This window comes from Amia ocellicauda, unplaced genomic scaffold, assembly GCF_036373705.1.
Source record: "Amia ocellicauda isolate fAmiCal2 unplaced genomic scaffold, fAmiCal2.hap1 HAP1_SCAFFOLD_269, whole genome shotgun sequence".
NCBI lineage: Eukaryota > Metazoa > Chordata > Actinopteri > Amiiformes > Amiidae > Amia > Amia ocellicauda.
This window is the reverse complement of record NW_027102833.1, coordinates 27,976-42,981: the sequence shown is the minus strand read 5'-3', so window position 1 is coordinate 42,981 and position 15,006 is coordinate 27,976. Positions and strand designations below refer to the sequence as shown.

Below are 15,006 nucleotides of genomic sequence, written 5' to 3'. Positions count from 1 at the left end.
CCACATAGGCGCTAGGATCTACATAACCCCTCGAGGTAGCCATTTTAATAATGTACAAACTGTTTCAGGGGTCGAAAATGTAGTTTGACAATAACTTTACTGAAGCGGAAGGGTACGTTGATATTCTGATCCGATTTTACTTCGATCGTGATGTTGTCAAATTGGGTCTTTGAGACTGGTACGTAGTGTGGCTTGTCATAAGTAATTGTGACCATGTCATTGCTTTTACCTTTAATAAGTACATTTCTCAAAAGGGGGACATAACTATCCCCGACCCTCTGGTGGGTTATGATATCCGTATACACATAAAGAGTGTAAAAGCCGCCCCACCACTTCTGAGAACCTGCTCTCTGTGTCAGAATAGATCCCAAATATACGCCCCAGTTGGCCGCTGGTTTGAATGCTAATACCTGGTTTTGACACCTTGTACACTCTGTTTTTAATAGGGTTGTAATATAGCTTGATGTTGGGGGTGCCTTCTGAGAACTGTTTATGCATCTCATCTAATATTTTATCCACATTGTCATAATAACCTCCTTGTATCGTGAATGTCCATTGACTCTTTTTAACATCATCAAAAATGGCGAAGGTGGCATCCTTATCTTGTAAAACAGCCCAAGTGTAAGGATACTGTATTTCCGCCAACCCCACTTCCCACGACCCCCTTAGATCTATAGATTTTCCAAATTGTACCGTGTAACTGGATATTTCATTTTTAGGGTATATATCGAGAGAGGCGTTACTGGGTAGAGTCACGTAGAAGCCTCCTGATTCCATCTTGAGTATCGAAAGTAATGCCCACAACACACCCGCGGGCAAGTTGTTATAAGGATTGAATATCGCAAACCTGTTGTTCCGGGACCCAACTATTGAACTTTTCAGGCCATCCAAGCCATTTCATCAACACATATTTTTTCCGGTTCTGGGTTTTTTCAGCTAATATCTTTTCAACTCTGTATACACTGTCTTTACCCACAATAATTTTTTGTAACTCGGCTTCGTAAAACGTTCCTTCTATATCCTCCCCGTCATAGTCTTTTAACCGGTACACGGGTGGGTCTCTAGCCAACTGTTCGGTAACTGTAAAATATTCGTCAGAAAATGTTTCTTCATAACCTTTGGCAAAAGTACTCCTTAGCTTTGAAACGCGAACCACATCACCGATGTTGAACTTATAAGTAGTTTTTCCCTTCTTAATAAATGGTCCGTATAATTTTTTATAGACCTTAAAAGAATTACTTTGATCAACATCTTTAGGCTTCATTTTAATACTGGTGTGATACCCTTGGTTGTAAGCATCGATAAAATCCTGAACTTTATCAAAATACTTGAACGTGTTGACCGCTGTAAAATATCTCCACATTTTGGTCTTTATGGTGCGGTTAAACCTCTCCACTACCGATGCCCTAAGCTCATTACCGGTGGTGAAATGATGTATTTTGTGTCTCTTCAGTAGATTCTGAAATTCTCTGTTGAGAAACTCTTTTCCTTTATCAGTCTGCAGTTTTTTAGGACATCGACCCTGGGACAATATATCCTCAAAGGCCCTTGTCACCGCCCGACCTGTTTTATTATGTAGAATGCGAGCCCAGGCATATTTTGATAACACATCGATACACATCAACATCAATTTGTGACCATTGTTATGTTTTGATAAATTTGACATATCGACTAGATCCATTTGCCATTGTGAGTCTATGTCAGTTGCATATACGCGGTTTCTTTTAAAGTTAATCCTGAGAGGTTTATGTTAGGTATAGGCGTCTTGTTCCCGTAACCATTCTGAAACAACCACATCATTAACCTTCACTCCGGCCTCAGCGAGTCCTCTTTAAAAACCCTTCTTACCCGCCAAACCCCCAATCTTGGCTGGGTTGTAGTATAGTTCCTGCATTTGGGGAGCTTGCCGAGTCATTCTGTCAAATAACCACACAGACCCACACTATGCGCAAAGTTTTTATACAAGGTTTTTTATTCAACTTCAGGAGAGCAGATACCCCTTTTAAGACATTTGAGAAAAGTATAACATACACAACAATTTTTTCTACGGTCCAGACAAAATGAAATCAGATGATTGGTTACTTGATCTATATCAACAAATATACCTGTTTCTTTATCTTGTAGGCACACACCTCAGTTACATATGTAAATAAAACAACATTATGACCTATTTTAAAATTAAACAGAGGTGTATTAAACATGCTCAGTAAAAGGTCATACAGATGTTGATGAAATGGCCTAATATCATTCTTGGCCCCCTTGAGCCCTTCATCCCAGTGTTCGTACCCCCCGGTCTTTGTTACAGCAGCCATTCACTTTTCCAGGTTTGAAAGTTGATCCTCATCGATGGTTAAATCTGTAGAGAAAAGGCTCGCGTTGGCTACTTTTCTGTCAAGCACATGGTGTAATAGCGCTCTCAGGTTAGCTGCAGAGTGTTGATGACAGAACCAGTTGCAGAAGCAGTCCAGAACATTCCCCATGTTCAAAGTCCCTTAGTTCAGGTCAGAGTCTGAATCAGTGGCGTAGATGTCGAATTCTTCGTCGCTGCCCCCAGCTTTAACTTCTTTACGGAAGAAATAAGCTTTTAGCTTGCCAGCGGTTTTTCTACTCGGCTCATCCAGGTCATTGAGCAGCTGCCCAAGTTTCTCTATTATAAACGGCTCCTTTTTCAGCTCCAGCAAAATCTCATCTATGATTTTCTGGACTTGTCCCACAGTGACATGTATGTGGGAGTAAGAGAGCGCCTTGATTAGTGCCGGTTTCAGCCACGGTTTGTTCAGTCTTCTGTAAAACACATTGAAATAGAACAGGAAATAGTAACGGTCTGGTTCAAACAAACAACTGTGTCTCAACTGACTGGGGTGATTCACTTCACACCCCCGACAGACTTCTTTCAGAGCTCGGTCGATGAGAGCACTCAGAATATACACCAGGGTGCTTTTAACCACTCTGCTTACTTGGTCACATACCCCGGGCATAAATCCTGCGTCTTCATCACGCCCCCGGGACAGTCCGATGCTCATTGGGTCGCCTGGTGGTTTGTGTGTTCTCCATCCATTGGACTGACCCCCTCCTGAGACGCACAGACGGTAGACAGTTCGGCAAAATCGAGGCCCTCCATGAGCTCCAGAGGCTGGGGATCCCCGAGACTCATTTGGACATCCATCGCACCGCATGTTGTTTCGTCCTGAGGGACCGGGGTCTGAGGTCTTGGAGAGTAACCACAGTCAAAGGGTTCCAGAGTGTATACAAAATATGGGGAATAGAACCAGGGGTGATCCCGGGTTTGAAGAGGCCTGTAGAGCCTGTCGACGTCCGCAGCTTTCGGGTAAGACATTCTCTTTAATTTTAAACCATGAATGAATTGTTGCACCTTTTATCCTATCTCTTCACTACGTCACGACACACCGCCCTCTTAGAAGAGAGTAGCCCCTGAGCCGTCAGACCCCCCTCCAAAACCCCACACGTCGTCTGTCGTAGTTCTGCAAGCTTTCCCATTCACACCTTTCAAAACCCTGAGTCGGAGACTCCATTTCGCATTCTCTTGGACCCTCTTGCAAGCCTTCTAGAGTCTTATCCACAAGCCCCAGATCTCTCCAGGCCATCACCTTCAACCAGTCCTCATAAGAGTATTCAATTACCGTCTCAAAAGGTTCCAACGTACCCTCCTTCTCTCCCAAAGCAAAAAGCTCCACTCCAACATAGCTGGGATCCCTTTTAAAGCGGTAACCCCGTCGAGCCCCCCAGAACAACACCCAGGAGCGTTCAATCTTCAAATTGGTGAGTACAGGAACCCTTGCCCGGGATTGTTTCTTGCGGGGTTTCATGTTGATGTCGCTGGACATGTTGAAGAAGCGGGATGTTTCAGATGCTGAGAATTAAAGAGGTATTGCCTAAAAGAAGCGCGGGTTCTTAAATAGAGAGGAGAGTTTCGGGGCGTTGCCTTCAGAGGGGTGGGGGTATTTATGGGTGGCCTTGTTGTTCAGGGTTTTATGGGTGCACACTTTCTGACGGATATGACGTAGGAATAATTAAGGAAATAACTCTACCTAAAATCACGCCCCCCAATTATGACGTAGGAATATTAATAAGCTTAGGGCATACGTCATAACAAAATAGGCCGCGCCCAAAAAACCCTACTATCTACTCTTATGTAGTTGAAGGCGCAGTATAGCTCTCATAGTCTGGTGGTGACGGAAGACCACCAGCCGTTTGAACAAGCCATTCAGCATCACCTTGTTGGGTTAAGTGCAGGCACTGTCAGAGCGCAGGGCGTCCTGCCTTTGAAAGAGTTTCCGAAGTGTCCTGATGTGCCCTTTAGCAATGCCAAACAGGTCTGTGAAAATGGCATCCTTTCGCCGCACTTCTCACAGCCTAGCCGACCTGAAACACCTGAGCCCGTTTTACCAGCAGGCTTTAACGGTAACCATTTGAAGCAAGAGGCAGCGGTGTCAGTTTCCGTAGTGTAGTGGTTATCACGTTCGCCTAACGCGCGAAAGGTCCCCGGTTCGAAACCGGGCGGAAACAGCCTACTGTGGGCTGGCCCTTTTCGTCATGCTTGCCCTCGTGGTTCCCCGGAGGCGGTGGGTGTCTTTTCTTCATTGGAGTGCCCGCAATCGATGCACTCAGAGCGTCCGTCCGTCGACAGGTTGAAATTGTAAACGCTGGTGTAGCCACTTTTAATTAAAATCTGATGATGATGATGATGATGATGTTGTTGTTGTTGTTCTTGTTGTTGTTGTTCTTGTTGTCATCGTGGTCGCCGTCATTATTATTGTTAAAGTAAAGCAGTAGTTAGATTTGTTGCTACCGTAAGGTGTAGAAGACAACAGTTGGTATGGCGTGTGATATCAAAACATTCAGAATACTTTTAACCTATATAATTTATAAGCTTTGTAAAATAAACCCAAATATCTCTTTTGCGGGGATAAACGCTGTTCTGAGTAGTTTGTGACTTGTTTAATACCAAACAAAGCATCGCTATAAAAAAAAAAAAAAAATCACTGTAAAAGCGCTAGTTATTTTTGATCTTTATAGTTATTTTCTAGGCTCAGGTTGTTTTTTAGCGCTTATAAAGGCCTGAAATATTCTTAGTGGTTGTTGACTATAGGTCTTGATGCTTAAAAATGTTTTTTTGAGAGACCAAAAGGTTCTAATAAAAGTTTAGAGTAGAGAGGAGAGAGATCGTCTCCATCTTGGTTTCTATTTGAAATTTGATGCAGTGTCATTTTATTGGTTGGTTTTGATATGTTAATTGGTAACAGGGTGGCACAAAGGCCAGACCAGAACAATGCCTTACAAACAGATCCGGCATGTGGCCATCAGTATAAGTATGAAGGTCTGGTCTTCAGCTCGACAGACTCATACTGACCTTTCGATTTAAGACTAAAGATCAACAATGTCCGGAAACAACATCAGCGATTCGATTTAAACGAGTTTTTAGGCAAGTCTTCAGATTATTTTCATTGACTCAGAGCGTGTTGTGTGCATGTATTGTAAATAAGGCTATAACATCTGTTTTAAGTTCTGTAAAATTATTTTTCAACCAGTCAACAGGAGTTAATTCCCAACGCTGAGGAGATCATCTGGAACAACGACGGTAAGATTTTTGTGTTTGCGCTCATGGGTTCTTATGCATGGGTGTGTGTGGTTTTGAAGCGGCTCATTAGAGTTATGAAAACGTTTTAATATATATTAATGCCGGTCTCTTTAATTACACAGAAACTATCGAAAGGCCTGTGATTAATGTCTCCGAGGATCGACCAAGAGAAGTGGTTGTCCCTAGACAGGCTGTCTGCCGACCGGGTAAGAACTAAACCCCTGTTTGTTTGTATAACGTTTCTGTAAGATGTTTGAGTCCAGTTTTGTTAATTTTAAAAAATTATCCTGTCTAACAGTATTAAGAAACGTGGTTCGAGACAACGAAAGGCCTTCCACATCGAGGGCTTGTTTCGTTTTACCTTCGAGAACCGTAACCTTTCAAGAATCTGAAAGGCCGTTAGCCCCGGTATCTGATAGCTGTGAGTATATGTCTGCAGCCTGTAAGAGGTTAAAGCTTTTTATAAAGCGGTGTGGTTAAAGGTTAAACATGTCTCTTACCTTCACAGCGGTGCAAAAAGCTAAACCAGCCGAAAAACATAAGAAACGATTATTCTGTGGAGGTAAGTAAGATCTTTCAAACTTTAATGTTTTTAAAAGGGCTTTGTTTGCCCGTTGATGGCTAATATTTAAGCGATGGGTGACCGTTTCCTGTAGGGCGGGGGGTTCTGGGAAAGATCTTTAGAAGTCCGGACAGGTCTATGCTTGTTTCTGGGGAACGTGTTTAGAAATGACCGATTGCCGTACCGTCTGGTTAGGAAGTAAAGACGTCCGAAAGGGTTTAGTAAGTTGTTTGGCTTATCTCCCGCTATTATACTTCTGTTTTAAAGTGGTTGTAGGAAAAGGCTTGAAGGTGTTCATTGTATTTAATATTTAAACAGATCGTGAAAACATTTGTGAAACAGGAAGTCCCGGGATCAGGAAGCGTTTACACTTGGAAGGTTCGTTTAAAAATGAAATGTTGTTGTGTGTGTGTGTGTTTTATTAACAATATTACAGTTTTTAAAGAAACATTTAAGAAACAGTTTATTTACAGCGGCTTCTCTGTTTTACATTTATTATCAAGTCCTAATAAATATATTGTCTGTAAATAATAAGGCGTTGTAGTGAATGTCTAAGGCTATTTTCAAAGGTTTAAAAAAGCTAAAGGTTTTGAATGTCCTGGACATGTTGTTTTAAGTTTGATTTCTGTCACCGTTTAAAGATGTAAATGTAATGTATATTTTTATTCTTCCCAAGACTCTTGGGATAGTCATTCTGTGGATGAGCTATTGAGGACAATTACCCCGTCTAAGTGGGATCAAACATCTTCCCCGGTGAGATCACCGATAGGATCCCCCACGGTGGTCTTGGAGACCCCCCAACATCTACTCAGGCCACAGCCTTCTGGGGGTAATTCAACACCCCAGATTCAGCCCGCCGCATTGTCGGGCGGAACAAATACAGGCATCCAACAACCTCAGGGGTCGCCGTCAGTCAGGGCTGACACACCACCCAACGACGGCCTGGTTTCAACATCGTCCCCCCAGACCCGTTTCTTGGCTACAGAAACGCGGAACAGTACCCCGCGCTTGGCCAGGGTGTCACCGCAAAGGCCTTCTTGGTCTCCGTCCATGAGTATACGCTCGCTCCCTGCCTCCTTCGACCGAGATTTACCGGAGCGACCATCCTTTGAAGCTGAGCCAGGCCACCAGCCCCCGAAGCTACTTCCTGAAGGTCGGCATGAGTTGCTACATACTTTGTTACAAAATCAAAGACTTGTGTTAGTGGGGCAAAACCTGCTGATAGAGAGCCAAAACACCCTTATTAATACCCTTACTAACGAATTGTACCGTATTTAATGTTTTAATAGACACAAAACGCCTTACTATTGTGGGTTGTTGGAAAAATAAAAAATAAATTAAAAAATGTCCTGACTTGGTAAAAGAACTCACAAACTAAAGGATTATGAACAAGCTAGGGCCCCAAAAAGACCTTCCCGAGAGAACATCCCCGGCCCTGTTGTGAACTCCTCTGATGTCCCAATGAACCTGGAACTATTACAAATGATAAATGATTTAAATAACCCCCAATTACCACCGATAGAATGTGAATTAACAGACTTACCGGTGAACCCCGACCTGTTACAGATGGTCAATGATCTAAATAACCACCTCCCACCGGTAGCGCTTATAGAGGTTCACCCCCTAGTTCACCCCGATTTGTTTGAAATGGTGGAGGCTTTGGAGGAGCTACCCCGACCAAATTCTGCCCCTATTATAAATGATTTGAGACAATTAGAACACAGGATGGCGGCAGAAGCAGCCATCACTATAGAGGAGGGTCTTGACATTAACCGGTTGGATATCTTTGAAGGACTTTTACAGGCTTTAAATGAGCCTCCTCAAAAAGGGGGTTTTGTAGATGTCAGCAGTGGGGGTGTTCGGAATGTGGAGGGTTCTGAGACTGATAAGGCTGTGGAGGACATGCTCTGTGAGAATGTAGGGGGTGAAGGCTTTGTTCAAAATGATGATGTGTCCAAGAGTACCAGTGATCCCGTGATTATAGATAGACCGGCCTATAACAATTTTGAAATGATTCAGCGTTTTAATTTTGCAGAACTTTTAAATTGTGACAATTATGCAGAAATATTTGTCAACATACACGAGGCCTTGCAGAAAATGCTTGAACAGGTTGCTGAAAGGGTCAGACCTCGAGATGTTGTACAGTTAGAACTCAGAGGGGATGATTTGTTTAGCAACCTATCTGTAATGCTGAGTGGAGATAATTTAGACGTCTGGCTAAAATCGAAGCGTTATTGCAAAGTAACGCAGCCATCTTAGCTGATGAAAGTCTGTCTCTGGTAATGAATGTGGTTCGTAACCCTGAGGGTGGGGCGCTTAGATGACTGTCGAAATGCTTGAAGAACGACATAATTAGGACCAAGCTCAGGCAATTAGTGGTGAGTTCCAGTGGGGACAATAAGCTCTGTTTTGCTTACAGTTTAATAAAACTACTCACCCCCGACATGCCTGAACCCCAAGCTCTGCAAGAGGCTTTAATGCTTCATCAGAGGGCCGGCTTAAACTCTCAACAGATGGTTGCCTTTTCAGACATCACCAAGTTTGAGGAGTTGTTGTCTTTAAAAATTGTTGTGTGGTACCGTTGTGAGGTAAAGGAAGTATTTGTGAAATTTCAGACACATCCTGAAACCCATACACAGACACTGTTTCTCTTCCTAAGTGATAGTCATTACTTTGGAATAAAGAGTTTGACGGCTTTTTTGGGTTGTTCGTATGTTTGTCATTGGTGTTATAAGGCCTTCAATGATAAGCTTAAGCACCGCTGTGACGGTTACTGTAACGTCTGTTTCAATCCGCAATGTCGTAAGGGTTTGGCCCCTACCATCCGATGTAAAGATTGCTTAAGGATTTGTCTCTCAGCGTTCTGTTTTTCCGAGCATAAGGTACAGAGGGCCGCTGCTGAGAGGGGTTAAAAAATGGAGTTATTGTGATCAAACTAAATGTTGCCCGCAGTGTTGCCTCCAGTACCGTTTTCATGAGGTTAAACCACACAAATGTCTGGAGCCGAGATGCAGGATCTGTAATGCTGATTTAACCCCGGGGTCCGAACACCAGTGCTTTATTCAGCCGGTTAAAAAGGAGCCGCCGCACAACTGGTATGTCTTTTTTGATTTTGAATGCCGGCAAGAAAACGGGGTCCACGTTGCTAATTATATACACTGTATTGACATGTTGGATCGTGAGTGGTCAGCTAGCGGTGAGAGTTGTGTCAGGGATTTCTTTACGCGGTATCGAGGTCCAAAATACCTCAATTACACATTTATTGCCCACAATGCTAAGGGTTATGATTCTTACATTTTGATGAAGTATCTGGTGGAAAATGGGGTGACCCCAAGAATAATAGCTCAGGGTAGCAAGATCATGTGTTTCACCGACGAAGCTTTCAACTAACGTTACATAGACTTGTTAAATTTCCTCCCCATGAAATTGAGCGCTTTGCCTAAGGCTCTGGGTTTTGAGGCTCAGAAGAAAGGTTGGTTCTGCCATTTTTTTAATACTAAGGACACTCAAAATTATCAAGGGTCCTACCCGCCCGCCTCTTATTATGGGGCTGATACTATGATGTCTCATGAGAGGGAGGAATTCTTTAAATGGTACAATACGGTTAAGTGAGGTGTTTTTGATTTCCGAGAAGAGATGGCCGCTTATTGTAAAAATGATGTGGTGATCCTTAAAGAAGCCTGTGTGCGTTTCTGCGCCGAGGTTATCAACACATCGGGTCTCAACCCTTTGCAAAGTGTGACCATAGCGTCTCTCTGCATGAAAATGTATCGGTCCAATTTCTTGCAGAAAAACACTATAGCGGTCACCACTTCTGACAACTATCGTGCTAGACAAAAGAACTTTTCGACTGTCTCCATACAGTGGGTGGAATACCTGAGTGCCGGGATAACATCTTCATCAGACATGCTTTAAATCAAGGGGAAGTAAAAATGGGGCCTTACTACTTAGACGGTTTTAGCGACGTGTCCGGGCGGCGTACCGCTTATGAGTTTGCCGGTTGTATTTACCATGGCTGTCCTCAGTGCTTTGACCCAAACACCTTTAACCCCGTAACACTAAAACTCTGCGGTGATATGTACTATGATTTCCAGGAACGAATTGAAACTTTAAAAAACACCTATGGTTTGAAAGTGCTGGTGATTTGGGAACACGAGTGGACGACCCTGAAGCAACAGGATGCGGGGGTACAACGGTTTATGGAAACCTTGGACTTTCCTGAATGTCTAGAGCCCCGGGATGCGTTATTTGGGGGTTGTACCAATGCCCTCTGTTTACATTATGAGGTAAAGGAGGGTGAGAGAGTAGATTACTATGATTTCACCAGTCTGTACCCTTATGTCAACAAGACCAAAATGTACCCGGTGGGGCGTCCAACCATTGTTTATCGTGACTTTCTCGAAATCGGACATTACTTTAGTTTGATCAAAGTCACCATGTACCCTCCTCGCGAGCTGTTCTTACCCGTGTTGCCTTACAGGTGTTCGGGAAAATTGATGTTCCCTCTGTGTAGAACGTGTGTGGAAACTGAAAATCAAACTACCTCTTGTCTGCACAGTGATGAAGAGAGAGCGCTGACGGGTGTCTGGTGTAGCATTGAGCTTGACAAGGCGGTGGAGAAAGGTTACAGAGTCGGTAAGGTGTATGAGGTTTGGCATTTTTCTGAAAAAACTGATACTCTTTTTGCTGATTACATTATGATCCATCTGAAAGGGAAACAGGAGGCATCGGGCTATCCCTCATGGTGTGTTGACTCCGCGGCCAAAGAGCGATACGTTCAGCAATATTTTGAAAAGGAAGGGATCCGTCTAGAGCCGGGGAACATAACTGTAAACCCCGCCAAGAGACAAATGTCCAAACTGATTTTAAACAGTCTGTGGGGTAAGTTTGGGGAAAGAAATTACCGTCTAAACACAACCTTGATTAAAACCCCTGAACTGTTCATAGAATTTATGTTTTCCAAACAACATGCAGTATCACACTTTCAATTCTTAAATGACCACGTGGCACAGGTCCAGTGGAGGGCCCCTAAAGATTTCCCCACCAAACAGGGGAACGTTAATGTTTTCATAGCGGTTTTTACCACGGCTTACGCCCGGCTTGAACTGTACAACTTAATGGATCAGTTGCAGGAACGCACGCTCTATCATGATACTGACTCTGTAATCTTTGTCACCAGGCCAGGGGATTGGGTCCCTCCCCTCGGGGACTACCTTGGGGAGTTAACGAGCGAACTAGATCCTCAGGACCACATAGTGGAGTTTGTTTCAGGGGGTCCTAAGACTTACGCATACAGAACGGCTGCGGGTAAGACCTGTATGAAAGTTAAGGGTTTCACTCTGAACCATTGTAACAACAAGCTCATTAACATCAAGTCTCTGACGACCCTGGTAGAAAGTTATGTAACGAGAAAGACGCGCCTCCTCGTGAGATTATTACAGCCGGAAATCAGATCTATCGCAATAAAAAGGGGTACACGTTGGAAAATAGATCACTAAACAAACGGTTCAGAGTGGTGTACAATAAAAGAGTGTTGAAGACTGATTATACCACTCTGCCTTATGGATATTAGCGGTGGTTTTGATAACAGACTTCAACACCCTTTCTCCTGTATTATAGCCGGTCCCTCCAATTCGGGGCAGAGCTATCTTATAAAGAACATCATAGAAGATGTGGACGCAACCGTGTCCCAAGCTCTTGACAACATAGTGTGGTGTTACTCTTGCTGGCAACCTCTCTACGATGATTTGGCTTCGAAAAAAAATAATCTGAAATTTGTGCAAGGTCTCCCCGCCTCGTTGTGTGGTGATGACTTGTTCCAGCCCGGTCAAACTAACCTAGTGATCCTTGATGACCTGATGGAGCAGGCCGGTGACAACAGTGAAGTGGAAAAAGCTTTCACAAAGTACACTCATCATAGGAATTTAAGTATTATTTATTTAGTTCAAAATCTATTTTTTCAAGGTAAAAAAAGCCGCACTATTAATTTATATGCCAATGATATAATTATTTTTAAAAACCCCAGAGATAAACTACAGGTCACCGTCTTGGCTCGTCAAATGTACCCTAACCAGACCAAGTTCTCTTTGGAGGCATTTGAGGATGCCACCAAAAAACCCTACGGGTACTTGATTGCGGACTTAAAAGCACAAACCCCAGAAGACTTTCGCCTCAGAACAGGTTTGTGCCCGCCCGATTGGCCGGCAGTGTATGTGCTAAAGAAAAGGAAATAAATAAGAATGTCTGTTCGGATTAAAAGAAATCTGCCGCTTTTGCAAATGTTATTTGAGAGGAGCCCGCGCCATAGGAAAGCTGTGCTGGCAGGGGCCCCCTCGGATTTGATCGAGACCCTGTGTGAAATAGCTTTTAACATCTTACGCGGTAATATACCCCTAACCCCTTCTCAACATTCTAAACTCAAAAAACAAAAAGCGGTTATCAAGATCATCGCTAATAAGAAGTATTCTATTAAAAGAAAAAGAAAGAAGATTAATCAAACCGGGGGTTTTATAGGACCGCTGTTGAGCATAGCCGTGCCTTTCCTAACCAGTCTTCTAGCTTCCAGAGTGGGTTAATAATGGAATATGCTCAGAAAATGTTTTTGATCCCTCAGGAGCAGCTTGAGAAACTGAGAAAAAATGTTGTCGGGCCAGAGCCCATTAGACAAATGGCCGAAAACAACCTGGACTCTGAAATGAAAGCTATACAGGCCAGGGCCGATTTAAATCAGTATTCCAAAGCCCAGTTGTATACCAACACGTTACAGCGCTACCTCCGTCTGGTTAGACAGGGTGAAAAAGATCAAAACATTTTAACTTTAACCATGGCCTCTCAAGAAAATGGTTCTGGGGCTGATGCGGGGGGTACGGTTGATAAAGATGTTGCGGTGACCGAACCTGTTGAGAGTTCAGAGGGAGATGTTGTAACGGATGTTTTGAGAAACATGCCGGCCAGAAGCAAAAGACATGCAGAATATATCCTGCACAAAATGGTTCAGAAACCGCGGGTAACGGCTTGGAATGAACAGGGTGAATTTGTTTTTAAAGGACAACTGATCAAAGGTTCACACATGTTTGATTTGTTGAAGAGTGTCACTAGCACTAATAAGGTACCCGATAGTCGCCGACCTGTAGGCTGGAATGCTTTCCTACAGGCGATGGCCTGTCTGAACATGCCCCAATCAACAGTTCCTAACCAGGAAACGCGACAAAAAATCCGTCTGTGTAAAGAGGTGGAGCCTGATCTGACTCCGATATCTCATTACTCTGACCGTGCTGAGCGACCATCCTCAGGATCTATCCATCGTTGGGAAGCTTATTAATCTCATGTTTTTATTTGTCTCCCCTGTAAATAATGTCTCGACAAACATTTTTTTATTTTTATTTTTTATTTTTCAAATGTTGTACATTTATTTATACCATAACCCCTGCTTTGTATAAGAATTGTGTTGAATAAAAACAAAACTAATGATTCAAAGGCTGTTTTCATTATTTTTTCACCTTAACACGCATGACATCTTTTAAAATCCTCACAAGAACACCCCATCTGTATACACGGCTGGCTAGGGTCGTAAGTCATTGTGTTATAAGGGGGGGTCCACAGTGTCCTGACAAACTCTGCCACTTTTTTATCATTTTGGCCTAAATCCTCACTGTACAAGGCCATAATATCGGGGTATGACCTTCCTTTAGATCTATGATATAAGAAAAACACACAGTGTTGACCACAAGTGAAGGTCTGAAGACTTTGTACTTGACGACCGCTGTAAATGGTTTCTTGACAGTTGTTGAGCAGAAAGTTATTGATCTTCCGAGGGAAAGGTCTGAAATCCGGGGGGTTTGCATAGGAATCAAAAAATTCACCACGGTGGTCCTCCCTTAGATAAATAGCCAGCCAATGTTCTCCGGGCATATTTTTAGGGTGTGTGTTGATTATGTACATTGCAGGTAAATTCTTGATCTTAAATTTAGGCAGCTGATCGCAGGCGTAGACTCCTTGAAACAGTTTCCGTGAGCCGGCCAGGGCATTCATGATGTGGTTGAGCTCTCTGGTGTTCATTTTAATAATAATCATACATAACGTTTCTCCTCTGATTCACCTCAATAATGTTGTCAAACACTGCATACACGACCATATTTACAGTGCGTGGTAGAGGCTGCTTGAAACGCATCTCCAAACGCATATTGCCCGTCTTCATCAGTGAAAAATGTTGTCCACACTCTTCGTCAGGGGTCAGGTTGAAACCGTACAGGGTGTAACCGCTGCAGTATTCCCGGCGATCGATCAGCAGAGTTTGATCCTTGAGATGGCGACCCGTAGCCAGTACTAGACTGTAATATTCACGAACCGCATTGCCGATTTCAAAGTCAGGTTGAAAAGGTCTGGATGGAACCTGCACACCATCGACGTACAACGCTATAAATTCCGCGTTATAATGTTTAAAGTTAAAGGGGTTCTTGTTGTAAACCCCGGTAAATGCATCATTATCTTCGAGACCTATAATAACCTGTTTTGGGAGCTGTCCTAGAAACAGATTTTCCTGGTTCATCACCCGTGTCCCTGCGGGGATACTGTGGACTTTCATATAGACTCTTTCAATCGGGTACTTGGCGTTTGCCGTCATTAACGCCTGCGCGTGTCCTAGTTTAACCGCCGGGGAGACGGACACTTTTTTCACAAACAGCGAGGCCGATAATATGGTCAGTTTATATTTTTCAGTATCAGGGGTCATCAGACAAAAAGCACTTTTACTACGGATCATTTTAATTTTAATGTCTACCCCGTTGAGCATGAGTTTTTCTTGGAAAAATATGTCTGCATGGATATGCCCCATTAGCTCAAAGGT

At 43.3% G+C, this 15,006-nt stretch overlaps 1 non-coding gene across 1 annotated transcript; it reads left to right on the top strand.

Annotated features, from left to right (window-relative positions):
• Nucleotides 1-4,454: 4,454 nt before the first annotated feature.
• Nucleotides 4,455-4,527, top strand: trnav-aac (transfer RNA valine (anticodon AAC)). The gene has a single exon. It is a non-coding gene; the product is annotated as a tRNA-Val (tRNA).
• Nucleotides 4,528-15,006: the final 10,479 nt, after the last annotated feature.